Source organism: Boleophthalmus pectinirostris, unplaced genomic scaffold (assembly GCF_026225935.1).
Source record: "Boleophthalmus pectinirostris isolate CB_2022bp ecotype Guang Dong unplaced genomic scaffold, ASM2622593v1 HiC_scaffold_21, whole genome shotgun sequence".
Classification (NCBI taxonomy): domain Eukaryota; kingdom Metazoa; phylum Chordata; class Actinopteri; order Gobiiformes; family Gobiidae; genus Boleophthalmus; species Boleophthalmus pectinirostris.
Genome location: NW_026571175.1, coordinates 4,104,226 through 4,120,980, shown reverse-complemented (window position 1 = coordinate 4,120,980; position 16,755 = coordinate 4,104,226).

Sequence of the window (16,755 nt, the reverse complement as noted above, 5' to 3'; positions counted from 1 at the left end):
AACAAACCAGAACAAATTTTCTTGCATTTTTGATCTGGAAATTCCCCAGAATGAATGTTGCGTTTCAGAAGACTTCACAACATTCGATAGGCCTAATCATGGGGCAGCATAAATTGATAATTAAGTTAAGATAATTGAGTTAAAATGCAGATTTGTGTTGTAATAGTGAGTTCTTGGGTCTCGTCATGAATAGAAATGATCAGGTTCAACATTTGTGAATTTACTTTAAGGATATTTCATGGTAAAGTACAATGTTATCAATAGGAAAACCTGAAAATTTCCCATACTACTGTTTGGTTTCCGTGGTTACAAGCTTAATTTTCAACCAAAGATGGGAAATCAAAATATCAAACAGCTTTTCATTTTTTTCATTTTTAAAAATATAATATCTAACTTTGGTTCAACTGACCTGCTTGTCTCCGTGGTGATATGACATGACCTAGAATGTTCCAGAGTATGACATTATACCTATTTATGTTCATTCATATATTGAATTTTTTACAATATTTCGGAACAACACAGCTTTATTACTGTGAGTGGGGTCGCCTTTTCACAGACCTGTCCTGGTGACATCACTTTAACTTTAATGCCATACTGTGGAACATTCCAGTAAAACCAGATCAGTTGGAGTATCTTTTAAAATAAATCTTCCGTATTATCTCAAACAGAAATAAAACTCGACAGTATTTTAAGTTTTATTCCGATCTTCCAACAGTCGTAACTTTGTCATTTGTTCCACTCGGCTCCATCTCCAAGTCAAATTTTCAACCAGTTCGTTCTCACATTGCGTTTCGACATTCTTCTGTTAAAATCATTTCACACACGTCCTGCATTTTTTTATTTGTTTTTCCATTTCAAATTCTTTGTCCATTTTTCCCATTACGAATTTGAATGATGTGGCGCGCAGGGCATTAAATTTCATTCCCCAAATCTCACAATAAAACTAGAATAATATGATTTTCAAACTGAGAAATTGTAACTTTATATTTGCCGTTAGGTTTTTATTTATGACTCCACAATCCAGAACGAACCGGTGTCCATACGTTACTGTGACCATGCCTCTATGCGGATGTTTAATATTGTACATATGTATTTGAAAATGCCAAAAGTCTATTTTTATAATTTGTTTGCAGAAAGATGTGTTGGATATACTCACTGTGTAAAGGGTTCTGTTCCATTTAGAAGCAAAATCTGTTGTTTGGAATAAACTTTTTCTTTGTTAGTTTTCGATGATTTTTACCTGTTAGAATAAACCTGATGGCTGTTGAAATAATGAAAAGTGTTATTAAAAAATCTGCAATGAAACTCATGTGTGGCTTGTGTCTGTGTCACTCACGGCTAATGCACTCACCTCACAGCAACAAGGTTCAGGGTTCAGTTTCCATGTCGCCCAGGTCGTTCTGTGTGGAGTTTGCATGTTCTCTCTGTGTCTGAGAGGGTTTTCTCTGGGCACTCTGGTTTTCCTCTCACCCCAAAACATGGAGACTACAGATACTTTTTGGTGACTTAACGCTGGGGGTGTTCAGCATGTATGTCTATGGTGGAATATTCTGTAATTACAATGGAGACACAATGCACACATAAGCAATAACTACGAAAAAGTTTCAAGATTGTCAGAAAGCTCAAGAGACTCTGAAGGATGGGTCAAATACAGGTTTAACCTAGAAACACTTGTAGCATATATGAAGATGCCTGCCAAAAGGAAATAAAGATTATTGCAGGCTCGATCAGAAGACAAAGGTATCGGCTCTAGGAGGAGCGTGACAGAATAATAGAGACAGAAGTTTTGATTTAGTGGCTGGTGCCATGTATTAACAGTGCTTTCAGTGAACAAACACAAAAACAATATTTACAACTATGAATGTGTAACCATATAACAGTTTAAACAGAGTCCAGTGATTTTTACTCCCAAACCATGTACTGCAATAGCAGTACAGCCACCAACTCGCTTTCCACAAGGTAGTAGTGAGTATGAGAGTCCAGAATTTTGACCAGGGGTTTGAATTGTCCTTAAGCGCAAAAAAACTGTAGTAGGAGCGAGTAGTGGGTAGAAACAGGGTGGGGAGTGACTGGCTGTACAGCCTCCTACCAGACCACAGAAGGGATGATGGTGGTGATGGTAATGATGATATGGCTCACGTAGGTTCATGGGCTGTTCGAGCTCACCATCGAAGGGTTTTTTTTGCACCCAATGGGGCACACCTGGCCAATCCCACTGTGAAATGGTTGTGCGGCAAGAACACGTCCTCTGTGGTGGTAAGAGACCTCTGTACAGCAGTCCTGTGGCTCCTCTCCCCAACTCCTGAATGATGGAGAGCAGGTACAGGAGGCTTGTATCGGGCGCTGCGAGGGATTTGATTGGATGATCGCACGCCGTGTGTGCGTAACGACACGTGACTTCACGTGGTTTACGTACAGGTAGAAATAGTAAAATATTTATTTATTTGACACGGTTAGGTGCATTTTTAGAACCTGGGTTACACACTGAAGGATAAAATGGGTCAAATACAGGTTTAACCTAGAAACACTGAAGGATAGAACGGGTCAAATGCAGGTTTAACCCTAAGATAATGAAAGATGGGTCAAATGCAGAGGACACATTTCCCTACAGGGTCAGTAAAGTGTAAGTATTTGTACATTTAATGGTGCATTGAAAAAATATTAGAAATGCAAATAAGTAACATTTTTCTACGTCTCATTCTTGGAGTGTTCCACAGTCTCGGAATTTATACCTTATGTTTATTTCATTACAGAGTCTTTTTTTTTTTTTTTTTTAGCTGTATTTTGGTTTGATTAATGCCATAGTGTGGAACATTCCAGACAAAGAAATAACAGTGGATTGTTAACTGCATGTTCTATTCAGGCTGTTGTCACTTCTATGTTCAATTTCCACAGTGTGCAGTTGTCGTCATGTGGGATCCAGAATATCTCAGGAAATCTACACATGAAAATGAAATCCATGGGGTGTTGGAATAATATATGGAAATACAGTCCCTGCTTCTTACATCTAAATATAGGCTAAACTAAGAGAGGATTTAATAAGCCTGTGACCTCCTCCTCCTCTTCCTCCTCCTCTCCTCCCCTGCTGCCCTCTCTCTCACCTTAGATTAAAGCTCACACATTTCTCCACCTGGACCTCTCCTCCTCTGCTCTGGCGGATGACTTTAGATTAAACTCCACCCGACCTGAGCCGTGCAGGTGAGCTGATCCAACGCCCCTACTGGGACTTTTGGTTCAACGTCTTATATTATGCAAAATGAACTCCTGTGAGCTTTTAGACATGTTACAATGTTGTTACCTCCTCAGAAACAGATCTGGACTTGTTTTTGGTTTCATTCAATAATCCTGCATTATTACTCAGCATCTGTCTACATCTGCAAATGCTCTGTTCCACCTTGTGATGTCATGTAGTGGCAGTTTTAAAGTGAACAGCTCCTTTTACCTCCTTTTTTGTTCAGTAGAGATTGGCAATTCCAGGGTTGAAATTATTTAAATGATTCTAGTGAAGGTGTGTGGAGTTGAAAAACACAGTAGAGCACTTTCTGTATTACCACATGACATCACAAGGTGGAACAGAACTCCTAAATCTACAGGGTTTGTGTGTTAACCCTCTCAGGCTCAAATTACTTTTTAGTAACAGGAAAAAATCAGATATTTGGGGAAAATGGTCATATGGGGTAGTAATATACAATCCTGACTTTTGTTTGAGAGAGACCTTCACATGCAGTGTGTTCTGGGATGTTGCAGATTTGCAACATTGGTCCAGTGTGGTAAATTAACACTGAAGCCTGAAAATGATATGAACAGTAACTTTATGTGTAAACCACTTTTCATAACAATGAAAACATAAAACACAGTGTAACAGCTTTACAGCGGCAGAACAACAACATCACTTTTTTGTGTGGTTCTCCAAGAAACAATTTTATCCTTTGTAAACAATGGTAAATGGTCACATTTTTTTTCTATAGCGCTTTTCCACCTTCAAGGCACTCAAAGCGCTTTACAACAAGGAACCACTCACCCACTCACACGCCAGTGTACGCAGACACTGTGGGCAAGGTGGGTTAAGTGTCTTGCCCAAGGACACAACGACAGCATTCATCTGTGGGAGCTGGAATCACACCAGCCAACCTGTGGGTCAGTGGATCTGACTGCTCAACCAGGATTTGAACTGCCAACCTTTAGATCAGTGGGCGAACGCTCTACCAACTGAGCTACTGCCGCCCCCAAACAATAAAAGTACTTTGCACTTCTGACAGGCCATTTGTGTGTAGTCATTCTTGCACAGTCTGCATTGTCCACGTTTATCAGCATGGATGGGAAAAAAGGCTCCTCAGTCAAAAAAGCTCATAAAATATGGATTTGGAGTAAGTAGGTAATTGGAATTCAGTTGTTGCAAATCTGCAACACCTGCCTGGAGAGGGTTCAACTTGTGTAACTGAAACAAAACACAACTCCAAGTCTGTTTGTGATGAGGAAACTACATTAGAACAGAAATCAGAAAACGGTGTGATATGAACCCTTTAAACTGCACCTGTCCGACAGGTCGCTGTTAGGCTATGTTTATATGATGACGGTCTGAACAGAAGACACAAAAGTGGTGTCACGTCTTCACTTTTTATTTTGCGTTTAGAAGAGTGTTTTCGGGAGTAAACTTGCGTGCGTAAGGTGATGCAAAAGTGTGTGGAATTGGATTGTGTATGTTTGTACTTAAAGCAACAAGAGAGTCTTTGGACATATGGAGGTTTTCACACCATGCATTTTCATCAGCTACTCCGTCCACAAAGTTGTCACCATCGACTGGATCTCCTCCTCTAAAACATGCCAAATAAAAGTCCCATTATAGCCAGAAGAGGGCACACATATATGTCAATATCTTATTAACATAACATTTCATTCATATACATTATTGAAGATGGATTAGAGGCGACGGGACTGAAAACTTCAATAACACAACATGTCCTCTGAACACTGATGTGAGATTATGCAATTTTTGAATTACCATAATTTCCTTCACAAACAGAATCTCTCCAACCCTGTCATTTAGATCCGTTCTGAAATGTGATTCTTGTATTAGTTTGTCAGTTCAGATTTCAGTCTTGTTTTCAGTTCTTCTGGACGTGTTTAAAGGTTCTGTATCACGCTTTAGGTTATGTTATAATGTTGTTACCTACTCAAAAACAGACCTACCTACATACATATATCTCCAAAGTTCAAAATGCTCTGTTCCACATTGTGATGTCATGAAGCAGTAGTTTTCAAGTTCACAGCTCCTTTTACCTTTTGTTCAGTAGAGATTGGCAATTCCAGGGCTGAAATCATCCAAATGATTGTAGGTGTATGTAAAAACACAGTGGAGCCCTTTGAGTGTGTTTTCTGTTTGAGAGAAGAACTCAGCCAGGATTTGTGTGTTAAACATCTGTAAATGAAGTAGTGTTGTAGTCAAGAGCGCACTAATCGAGACCAAGACCAGTCCGAGACCACAGGGTCCCGAGACCAGGACAAGACCAAGACCTCAGAGTGTCAAGACCGAGACGAGATCAAGACTTTTAAAGATCAAGACCAAGACAAGAACACGTCCATAGCCCATTCAGACCAAATCAAGACCATCTTTGTCATTTTCGACATTTATTTGTATTTTACAGTTATTGTGGCACATATATATCAATGTTTTGTTTTGTTTTTTAATCTATCTCCATTTTATCACTTGTCGAGAGTCAGACCTCAAGACCAAGATAAGACCGAGTCCAAATGCAGTCGAGTTCATGATGAGACCAGGACCAAGAAAAAACTGTCTCGAGGCCGGTCTCGAGATCAAGACCGGTCACTAGTAGGGCCAAACGGATATATAGGCACTTGGAGAAATATCGGCTTAATCTTGCTGATCTGGGCTGATAGTCCACGTGAGCTGGTTAAACCTTGTAAAAAAGCTTAGACTCTCCATATTTTGTCCATTTAATCCAATTTACAAACAGACAAATGTCCTAATATGTGGCACCGCATCAGTATTTATCTGTGGAGTCATTTGTCTGTGTGTGTTACGCCGTACTGCCCCTGAATGCACTGCCAGAATCACGTCACTCACATATTCTTCATGTGAGATCCATGTATGCAACACTGTGCGCTTTAAATGCTCTTGTGTCTGATACATGATACTGGGGATAAATAAAAGTGAACTTCAGCACAGTTTAGTCCAGCAACAAAACTACTGCCTTTTTTAAATCAAACTTATGTGTGAAGACTTGAGATCTGAGAGGAGCCTGTGTGAGCGCTGAGTGTTGCAAATGTGTAGGTTTTGAAGCTACTTTTAGTTGTTTAGCTCTTAGCCGGTGTAGCTCCCACATGGTTTTCTTACATTGTCATAGTCTAAAGTAACTGCACACATTACTGGACCTGCACTGATATATAAATGAGATGTGAATGGAGGTGGGAATGATCCACATTTACGCATATGATTAATTACCACGGCGCATATGCATTTACCACTAAAGGCTGATAGCAGCGGTTTATTTACTTTCTTTACTGACTAGAATGTGATGCAAAAATGCCATTAGACCGACCTACTGTCTGATGCAGAATAACAATAACAATGAATAAGATGCAGAATAACGATAAATGTTGCCTAAACAAACTCAATTTAAAATCCAGTAGAACCAGACCTAAGTTTTATAATCAATTGAAGATTTATAGTGATTTTTTTACAGCATTAAATAAATATATTGGCTTTTATATCGGCTACCAGCACCTCCAACTCCCATTTTATCGGGATCATATTGACCACAAAAAAATCCATATCAGTCGGGCCCTAATCTCGAGTGCTACGACACTAGAATGAAGCAAAACACAACTCCAGGGGCCACATTTATAAAGCTCGCTTATGCAAAAATCCTTGCGTACGTGCTCTCTATGCCAATCGTGGTATTTATGAACCTCAACTAAAGCGTGGCGTTTTACTTAACTCTAGGCTAACTCGGGACCTCCTGTAAGCTCTACGCAAAGTCTGGAGACACGGGGAAAAAGCGACACTCGTGGAGGGGAGAAAAAGTGAACAGAGTTTGAGGAAGAGTTTGATCAGAAAATCCACATATATAAAAGAACTGCCTTCAAATTTGTGCATTTAAGTGTTTGGTTTCGCCAAAACAGGGAGAAGGGCTGTTTATTCCACTCATTATTCTCCACAATATTATACATTTGAAACTCGTGCACGAGCGCGGCCACGTTCCCAGTGCAGCGCAGAGTCTCCCACAGTCCACACCGTGACCACAGACTTCTATAGAACACAGACTGTGACCAACACAGAGGACGAAATAATGACCAAACCTGAGACAAAAACTCTTCCCTTGGACGCAGCAGGAGCCAGACTTTGATTTACTGAATGCAACTTTAACACTTTTACTTTAGTCTTTATGCACCGAGCGGCAGAGTGTCAGAGTCCGCGCACGACACGAAGCCTACTGCCCGAACCTGACCAATATATATATATATATATCTATCTATCTATATATCTATCTATATATCTATATATATATGACTGTGTGGAGCGTCCTCCTCCCTCTGTCCCGCGTGTCTCAGTCAAACCTGGTGATTATTGGATCATGTTTAGGGAAATCTCATTCATCAGTCACAGCTCCTTTTATGGTGAGGTGGAGGTGTGGAGAGGGCGTGATGTGACGTGGGTTTACGTGCACAAATTCTAGTTGCAGGTGGGATTTATAAAGCACAGATTGCGTGGTTTAGTGCGTGCGGTGGGTTTTCTAAATATGGAGTTTGCGTGGCGCACGCCTCTCGTAGCTACTAGGCGTACGCACTAACTTACAACAACTCCTACGCAGTTTTTTATAAATGAGGAAACTACATCATAACAGATCAGAAAATAAGTTAATATGAACCCTTTAAAATGCAAACTTTGAACAGAATCCTGGTATTAAAACATAAAAATCACAAATGTAATCGTAATATCTTTGAATACGCTTCCATCGGTTGAGCTGAGCATTTGTTAACAGTAAAATTCCCCGCCTCTGTCCTGTCTCCTGAAACACACGCGCTGCCTAACACAGTCTAACACAGGCGTCTCCTCTCGGCCGCATCCAAATTCTCATCACATTCTGCTCCTTATTCCTCCTCTCTGTTTATTCACTGTAAATGAGATCAGAGACAGACACCAGCGCTGACTCGGCACAACCACGCAAATCAGGTTTCCAAAATCAAGATCGAAACCCATCATTTTCACTCAGTTTTAAATCAGATGAAACGCAATGTTGTTTATGAGCTAATGCATTTGAACAAACCTAATACAGATAAATGCATTTCACACAGTCTGCAGAGTCCCTATACAAACTTTATTTATGGTGTCGACAGTACAGACGGCCTGCTGGCATTTGATTTAAAGGGTTTATATTACGCTGTATTGGCTAGTACTCTCGCCTCGCTGCAAGAAGATTGTGGGTTACACTTCCGGGCCTTTCTGTGTAGAGTTTGCATGTTCTCCCTGTGTCTGGGTGGACACTCTGGTTTCCTCCATCAACCCAAAACATGAACAACAGGTCAAATGCTTCAGATAAGGCTGTCCTGACCAAGACTAGCTCAAGATCTGGAGATGAGAGACACTCAAGGATGGATGGGTCAAATGCAGGTTTAACCCACAGACACTGAATAATAGGTCAAGTGCAGGTTTAACCCACAGACACTGAAGGACGGGTCAAATGCAAGTTCAACCCAGAGACACTGTAGGACGAGTCAAATACAGGTTTAACCTAGAGACACTGAAGGACTGGTCAAATGCAGGTTGAAACCAGAGACACTGAAGGATGGGTCATATACAGGCTTAACCCAGAGACACTGTAGGATGGGTCAAATGCAGGTTTAAACCAGAGACACTAAAGGTCGTGTCAAATGCAAGTTCAATCCAGAGACACTGAAGGATGGGTCAAATGCAGAGGATGAATTCTCCTACCAAGACAATAAAGGCTAACTTTAATTAACCTCCCTGACCTTCTCCTCTGCTTCCTTTACTTAATGTGAGACTCTCTGCACACACACACACACACACACCACACACACACACACACGCACACACACACACACACACACACACGCTGCTGAGAGCTCTGGAGCACCTCTCCAGTGTTCCTCCTGGAGAACGTGAGGCTCAAGTGCTCGTCCTGTGGGTTCACATGAGGACAGCAGCTGCACAATAACACCTGTCATTATATAAGGACTCGTACAGTGTATAATATTTCATCAGTCCATGGTGGTATGTTTCAGTGAGCCCTCAGCTGCACTGGAGCACACTGCACCTGCACACACACCACTGCACTCATCTTATAGAATGTTTATACACACCCTTAAAGTTACTTTACTATTCTTATTCATTCACTCCACAGTTGCTGGTGAGAAGTTATTATTGTAGCCACATTGGTCTTGGGGCAAACTGATGGAAGTGAGGCTGCCAATCTGCTCCATCAGCCCCTCTGACCTGAGCTACTCCTGCCCCACTGTGGCACCTGATATCCAGGAGGTCTCCCATCCAAGTACTAACCAAGCCCAGCCCTGTTCAGCTTCTGAGATGTGATGAGATCAGACTTTGTCAAGGCCAGGTGGGTGAAGTGTCTTGCCAAATGTCTGCATGTCGTTTGAAACTGTACAAACACTGTTAACACTGAACATGTGCCATTGAACTATATCTATGTGCAATTATTTTTAAGTCTATTTTTAAAATATTTTTAAGCCATTATTTATGATCTGTTTTATTGCATGCTACCTTTTTCCTGCTGTTCTTGAATTGTGCGTTGCAACACTGGAATTTCCCCACTGTGGGACTAATAAAGGCATATCTTATCTTAAATGGTTCAACAGTATTAAACCCTTTTGAGAAATTGAAAATGTCATTGTACTGAGTCTTTTTCTTCATTTTTAACAGCAGTCTTTTCTTCCTCTGGGGTTTTACCTTCAGAAGCTGCTCCTGTCTGCTCCTGTCTGCCCCTGTCTGCCTCTGTTGCTGGAACCTCCTGCACCTGTCCCCCCGTCCACATTTGTTTAGGCACTGTTCCATAATGCACCGATTCATCTGGTAAAGCCGACTTATGCTCCAGCAAAGGACAAGGGCAAGAGAGCAACTTCTGTACGTGCTACGAAAGAGGACAGAGAGAGAGGGAGAGAGAGAGGGAGAGAGAGAGGAGAGAGGAGATAGAGGGAAAGAAGTGAAACAGGAGGAGGGGGGAGAAGAGAGAAAGTCCCCTTCACACTGACTTAAAGGTGGGACACTCCTGCTGCGTCTTTATCCTGGAGAGTTTAATCTGCACACAACCAGAAAGAGAGAGAAACTGAGAGAGAGAGAGAGAGCAAGAGGAAGGGACTAAGAGAGAGAAGATGAGTGAAAGAAAAAGTTAGGGAGAGAGAGGGAGAAGAGAGAACAAAGCAAAATAGAGTGGAGAGAAGAGGTACAGAGAGAGAGAAAGACTCAGTGGGGAGTCTCTCTCAGGTGTCCTCGTCCGGTACACTCTCTAATACCTTTGTCCTCTTTCACATTTTGGAGTTGTTGTTTTTTTTTTTTTTGGTTTTTTTTTGCAGACCGGAGATGGCCACACAATAGGAGTCTAGTTGAAAACGTTTAAGACATGTCAAAATAATGGATGTTTTTTCCTCTTTCTTCTTGTCTGATAATGTCACAAAGTGCTGCTTTACTCTGCGGGGGAACAAATATGACTCATGTACAAGAATAAAGTGGAAGATTATAGCCAAAGTCGAAGAAGGAACAACATGATGACGGAGACGAGCAGAACCAGAACTGAGAGCCGAGTCCAAAGACAAAAATCGTGTAGTTTTTTGGAGCTTTCAATTTTGGATTTTAATGACACCAGAATGTAACGTTTTGGGGTCAAGACCTTTTTCAGGAATAAAAATTTGGGAGCTCCAAAGAACTGCAGAACCAGACCACATACGAGTCAGGACTGTGGAGATGCAAGCCTGTTTTTCCCTGCAGTGAAAACATCCAAAATGACTGAGTACAGATTGATGCATTTTTGTGATTCTATTTTGGACTAAACCGTAAATTCTTAAGCAGGGATGCACCAAGTCAGCATTTTTTCTGTTTTCGATGTTGGTATTTTGTCTTTAAATATGTGTCACTAACCAATAAGAGCTAATACTCTGGCAGAGACTGAAGATATCATGAAGTATTTTCTTTAAACACAAAAGCGTCTGGTAAAAAATGATCCATGTGTTTTGTAACTGTTGCTTGTAATCAGAGCTGCCAACGTTAATGTTTAGTCCTGGTTCAGTTCTGGTTTAGACCTGGTTTAGATCTAATTTAGACCTGGTTTTGACCTGGTTAGGCCTAGTTTAGTCCTGATGTAGTCCTGGTTTAGTCCTGGTTTAGACTTGGTTGAGACCTGGTTTAGTCCTGGTTCAGTTCTGATTCAGTCCTGGTTTAGTCCTGGTTTATTCCTGGTTGACCTGGTTTAGTTTACACTTGGCTTAGACCTGGTTTAGTCCTGGTTTAGTTCTGTTTTAGTCCTGGTTCAGTCCTGGTTTAGTCCTGGTTTACTCCTGGTTTGCACATGGTTTATTCCTGGTTTAGGTCCTGGTTTGGTTCTGGTTTAGTCCTAGATTAGTTCCGGTCTAGTCCTAGATTAGTCCTGGTTTACACTTGGCTTAGACCTGGTTTAGTCCTAGTTTAGACCTAGTTTAGACCTGGTTCACATTTGGTTTAGTCCTGGTTTATTCCTGGTTTACACTTGGTTTACACCTGGTTTAGTCCTGGTTTAGACCTGGTTTAGTCCTGGTTTAGTCCTGGTGTAGTCCCGGTTTAGTCCTGGTTTAGACCTGGTTTAGTCCTGGTTTAGTCCTTTAGTCCTGGTTTAGTTACTGTTTAGTCCTGGTTTAGTCCTGGTTTAGACCTGGTTTAGTCCTGTAGTCCTAGTTTAGTCCTGGTTTAGACCTGGTTTAGTCCTTAGTCTGGTTTAGACCTAGTTTAGACCTGGTTTAGTCCTGGTGTAGTCCTGGTTTAGATTTGGTTTAGTCCTGGTGTAGATCTAGTTTAGACCTAGTTTAGACCTGGTTTAGATTTGGTTTAGTTCTGGTTTACTCCTGTTTTAGTCCTGGTGTAGTCCTGGTGTAGTCCCAGTTTAGTCCTGGTTCAGTCCTGGTTCATGTGTTGTAGTCTATGTTTTATGTTCTGTGGGTGATTATAAACGGCGTTAATGTTAATAACAGAATTCCACATCATTTTGAGTAAAAAAAACATCAAATATTACAGATTTACAGCGTCACGAATCACATACCCCCACTTTAAAAATCCGCACTACACCACTGTATATAACTTTTTTATTTTTTGCAGTTTCCTCTCCTCCTCTCCTCTCCTTCATCTCTCCACCACAGGGAGAACTGCTCAGATAACTCCAAGTTCCCTGAGCCTGGATTAAACTCAGAATGACCGCGGCGGCACCTCTGTCTCGTCTTTAGGGGCAGTTCTGATCGGATCTTTTCAATCTTGTGTGACGCGTTTAAAGTCCCGTAAGAACAGTTGGACATTTATGTGCTCTGTCAGCCTGTACCAGCCTCACTAATCTCACATCTGTCAATCACAGTCTGTCTCTCTGAATTATTACATTTGAACACCTGTGCCGTTCCATTTGACAGGTAAGGAAAAGGCGGCACAAAGCACATTTCTTTCTATTTTTATTCAAATGACTTCACATTGAAATCTAAGTAGGTTTAATAGATTTTTAAACCAGACAGTCTGCACAAATGCCTAAAGTCAAAATATAGTCTACAATGTTCTAGAAGAATTTAACCTGAGCTGGAGGCAGGTCGGAGTTCTCAGGTGGAGTTTGTTGTGGAATTGTCAGATGCAAATTTGTAACGGAAATATCGTGATATCGTATCGTCAAAAGTCTCTCAATGATATCATGGACATCACAATATATCGAATTACAACTTCCTTTACTTAAATGCATGGTTTTACAATAGCAACAGCTTCAAAGCATCGGGAACTACATATCCCATGATTCATTTCAGTGCAGACAACATGAAGAAACATGTTTTTACTTGAATTTTTGGGATTGTGATGGAAATAATTCACACCAAAATCTTGTCAAGGTATTTTAAAAGCAAAAAAGTGTCCCATCTTTAATTATTAGCCTTTTCAAAATATTACAATATCTCTTGTCTCAGACTCGAGGTCTGACTCGAGGTCTGACTCTCGACGAGTGTGATCATATTTCATTACAGCCGGTGAATGTGCAGAGGCTAAACTGCAAAAAAAGTAAGATCATTTAACTGTAAATGTTATGAACTTGAAAAAACCCACTTGATTCACTTTGAAGTTGTTTTCTTAAATGAACATTAATCAGATCAAATGGATTTAGATTTATAAAACATTTATATATATATATATATATATATATATATATATATATATATATATATATATAAAATGTGCCAAAATAACTGTAAATACAAATAAATGTAAGGCAATGACAAAGATGATCTCAATTTGGTCTCGATGGGTCTTGGTTTTGGTCTTGACCTTTAAAAGTCTTGGTCTTGTCTCTGTCTCGACTCTCAGAGGTCTTGGTCTTGTCCTGGTCTCGGGACCCTGTGGTCTCGGACTGGTCTCGGTCTCGATTACTGCGCTCTTGACTACAACAGTATGTTGCAGTACTTTTTAAAACAGTAAGAGCACAGACTACATACAGATCCTTTAACCTTGAGCCTGATGTGTTTTTGATTTTTACTAAAACGTGTGAAAATCTCTCACTGTTCAGGACTGACACCCCCGACCAATCACAGCGGGGGGCTCGGAGGTGTCACATGACCACCGGGGGGCGCTGTCACGTGCCCCGGGGCAAACACGCCTCTCTGAATGTATTTACCTCCATCGCAAACAACTCAAGGTCACCCCTGCTCACTCTGAAACTGTCACCGCTCAGCATCACAACAGGAGAGCTCCGTTTACACCTGCAGGGGGCGCTCTTAAACTCATTAGCACAGTGTTAATGAATAGAGATGATGTCAGCGCCGCAGGTCAGGACAAGTGGAGTCAACAGCTCTTCAAACCGAGCACTTCAGGATAAACCCTCTGTGACTGTTTGAGAAGTTTACATCTTTTTTGTGTTTTTTACTATTGTTTGGAGATTGGATTGGGATCCAGAACTAGAGACGGGACTTTCAGCTCCTTTGTGGGATCCGAATCTTTTGGGTCCACTCATTTCAAAGAGTCGTTCAAAAGACAGGCTCGTTTTATATTTAATTATATGACAGAAGCCAGTGTGAGAAGTGATTTTATCTACAAACTCATCACAAAAAGACACAACCAAGGCTGAGGTCTATTTAAAATAGTTCAAACGGAGAAGTGGGAGTTTGTTTATCCACTGAAATGATGAAATTCTAAATAAGATGTAAAAATAAACATAATTCACCACTAATCAGGACAAAAATGAATATTCATCCACAGTGTTGGGAAGGTGACTTTTAAAATGTATTCCCCTACAGATTACAGATTACATACCCCAAAATGTAGTTTGTAACATAATCCATTCAATTACTTAAAGTGAGTAATGTAATCTGAATACTTTGGATTACTTGGTTTGCTGTAGAGAAGCAAAGACTCGGATATCGTAACATAAGATATTTTGTCTGCTAAAAGAAAATAAAAAGCCCAGACTTTCCTTAAACGTATTAAAAATATTATTGATTGAAGAGGAGGAGACACGTCCGCCCAGCATGGTTTAGTCCTGGTTTAGTCCTGGTTTAGTCCTGGTTTAGTCCTGGTTTAGTCCTGGTTTAGTCCTGGTTTAGTCCTATTTTAGTCCTGGTTTAGTCCTGGTTTAGACCTGGTTTAGATCTAGTTTAGACCTGGTTTAGTTTCCGGGAGTGAGTAGAATTACCGGGGAAAAAAAGGGGGGATATAGTCCAAAATGTGAAAACAGGAAAATATCGCCATGTAATACATTTATTTCAACAAAGTAACTGTAATCCAATTACTACTCACTGAAACTGTAACTGTAACTGAATACAGTTACTCATAATTTGTACTCTGATTACATAACTCCAGTACATGTAATCTGTTACTCCCCAACACTGTTCATCCATCTGTTTTCTTCTGCTTTATCCAGGGTCAGGTTGCAGAGGCAGCGGTCTGAGCAGGGACTCCACACACACACATCCTCCCCCTACCCCGAGGTGTTTCCAGGCCAGAGACACAGTCCCTCCACCGTGTCCTGGGTCTTCCACAGAGTACACAGAGTACAGTGAGTACAGCGAGTACAGTGAGTACTGTGAGTACAGTGAGTACTGTGAGTACAGTGAGTACTGTGAGTACAGTGAGTACTGTGAGTACAGTGAGTACTGTGAGTACTGTGAGTACTGTGAGTACTGTGAGAGATCTAATAAACCAGGCTCTGCGTTAAACTTGTAATATTTTTATTATTAACTGTCAAAGAATTCTATTTATGAACTTGTATTTTCTCTCTCCTCTCTCTCTCTTTTATAACACCCCCTCCCCCTCTTCTCTCTCTCTCTCTCTCTCTCTCTCTCTCTTCTCTCTCTTCTCTCCTTTCTCTCCGTCTCTTATATCTTGAGTCACTCATGAGAACAGATCCTCTTCAAATCTGGTGTAATAAAGTATGATGCAGTGCGACAAGAAAAAAGACTTTTTAATAAAACTGAAAGAGGAGCACACACCTGCTCGCCCTCTCTCTCTCTCTCTCCTCCCTCTGGTCCTTCTCCTCTCCCCTCATCTCTCCTCTCCTCCATCTCCTCACCTCCTTCTCTTTTTTCTCCTTTCCCTCACTTTTTCTCCTTCCTCTCTTTCTCTCTCATCCCTCTCTCCTCCTCCCTCCTTCTCACACTTTTACACTTGTCTTCTTCACCTCTCCTCTCTCTCTTGCCTCACCCTCCTCTTCTCTCCTCCCTCTCTTTCTCGTTCTCTATCTCCTAATTCCTTTCTCTGTCCCTTTCTCTCTCATCCTTCAACCTCTCCTAATTTCTCTCTCTTCCTTGTCACATTTTACTCCTCCTTTTCTCCTCCACCTCTCCTTCCTCTCTCCTCATCCTCCTCTTCTGTCCTCCCCCTCTCCTTCCTCTCCCTCTCCCTCTTTCTCTCCCTCTTTTTCTCTCTCCCTCTCACCTTCCTTTCTCTCCCTCTTTCTCCCTTTTTCTCTCTCACCCTTCTCTAATCCCCTTCTTGTCTTAGCCCTCTCCTCCTCCTATTCTCCCTCTCTCCTTCCTCTCCCTCTCCTCTCTACCTCTCTTTCTCTCTCTCCCTCTCTCCATTCTCTTCTCCTCTCTCCCTCTCCTTTTCACACATTTACACCTCCCTCTCTCCTCATCCTCCTCTTCTCTCCTCCCCTCTCTCCCCTTCCCATCTTACCTCTCTCCTCCTCTTTTTCTCCCTCTCTTTCTCTCCCTCTCCTCTTTCTCCCTCCCCCTCTCCTTTTGCTTCCTTGCACCCTTCCTTCTACCCCATCTCACTTTCCTCTCTCCTCCCCCCTTCCTCTCCTCTCTCCCTCTCACCTTTCACCTCCTTCCTCCCCCTCTCCTCCTCCTCTCCCTCTCCTCCTCTCCTCCTCTCCTCTCTCCCTCACCTCACCTTCACCTCCTTCCTCCCCCTCTCCTCATCCTTTCCCTCTCCTCCTCTCCACTCTCCGTTCACCTCCTTCTTCCCCCTCTACCCCATCCTCTCTCTCCTCCTCCTCTCCTCATCCTCTCCCTTTCCTCTTCTCCACTCCTCTCTCCCTCCCTCTCTTCATTCAC